This window comes from Pinus tabuliformis, chromosome J, assembly GCF_031772625.1.
Source record: "Pinus tabuliformis cultivar Carrire ecotype Pingquan chromosome J, CPIR1, whole genome shotgun sequence".
Taxonomy (NCBI): domain Eukaryota; kingdom Viridiplantae; phylum Streptophyta; class Pinopsida; order Pinales; family Pinaceae; genus Pinus; species Pinus tabuliformis.
Window position 1 is genome coordinate 1,154,433,861 of NC_142295.1, and position 1,466 is coordinate 1,154,435,326.

The 1,466-nt window shown below is 46.9% G+C and overlaps 1 pseudogene; it reads right to left on the reverse strand.

Annotated features, from left to right (window-relative positions):
- Positions 1 to 294: 294 nt before the first annotated feature.
- LOC149231181 (uncharacterized) lies at positions 295 to 1,061 on the reverse strand (annotated as a pseudogene).
- Positions 1,062 to 1,466: the final 405 nt, after the last annotated feature.

Consider the following 1,466-nt stretch of genomic DNA (forward strand, 5'->3'; position numbering starts at 1 on the left):
AGAACTACACTGTAAATCCAGACCACGTCGAGGATCTTTACAGACGCTCCACCACGGACACGGTGTAATATTTTCGTACTTCGAACAACATGATACACAATTTATACTACCAGCTGCAGCCTGCTGTATGGAAAAAGCCCATCACCGTTGTTTGTACAGCCCAAGATTCGATCTGGCGACATTATATGGAGACTTCGCAAGCGGCACGATCATTAGAATTTGAATAGCTGTCTGCGAGTGCCTGCATGGCCTGAACTTGCATTTCTAGCGCTGCTATGTAATCCGCTGTTTCTTTTAGGAAAACGGGCGTGTCCAGTCGGCGGCTTCCCGGCACGAGCAACCTTAGGGTTTGCATACGAGAAGCCACTGTGTATCCTGCTTCTTGATCGCAATCATTCCGTGACGGTAAGCCTGTAGTGGCCATCAGCCCGGATTCCGGTCCGGGTACCTTCCTGCTGTAATCGCAGAAAGGGTTTGGTTTGCAGGATATGGGTTCGGCAGACACCGGTCTCCTTTTTCTCAGGGAATTTCCTCTGGATTTAACTACTCGTCGCTGGCAGCGGGAGTTCCTGAGTCTGAAAAAGTACTTGGCGAAGATGGCCCGGCGCCACGCTGTTCGACCCCCGACCGTGATGGCCAGTGCGAAATCTGCAGCAAATTTCACTGCTCGACTTCGATCACAGAACCTCGTAGCCCGTTGATCCATTCTCCCACCATACAGCATAGCCACCAGGTTCCTCAAATATATTCGCTGGAAGCTGGCCCTCCATGCTGCCGCTCCTCCACGCCCACAAGGTTGTTCCATTCGACAATGCTGGTGGGTAAACAGAGAAACCTCAACTACTAAACGAGCCAGAAGATTTCTGTAAATTCTGATGTTGGTGCCTAAAACGATCAGGGTGGGGAAGGCATGCGCAGGCGTAGGCTTTAAGGAAACGAGTTGTGACGTTATATTACATGTGATTGTGGGGCGCAGTAGGGCCCGTTGAAACTATTTATTGTACGCATACTCTGTTGCCATGTGAACTCGTTGCGATGCCGGGAATGCCTCCCGTGTTCATGAAGAGAAGCCAGAAATGCCTGCATCTAGTGATTATTCTAGAACTCGGATTCACGGTTTGGAAATAAAATTGTGGTGGCCAGCACTAAACCCCATTTTTAATTCAACCTGCAATTGTGAAATGGAATTTTGATTTTTAAATGCCTTTCCTAATGGAATCCTAAAATGGAATTTTGTTTTTAAAATGCCTCTCCTAATGGAATCCTACAATCGACATTGAGGTTGGTAGATCATTTATCATAGAAAAATGCTAGATCACTTGGTAGATCATTTATCATAAAAAATGCTAGATCACTTGATTAGGTGCTATGTTGGAGATAGCCTAATCCTCCCAGCCTAGAATTAGGTGCTATTTTGGAGACAGCCTAATCCTCCCAACCTAGATTAGGTATGTAGATCTACGAGT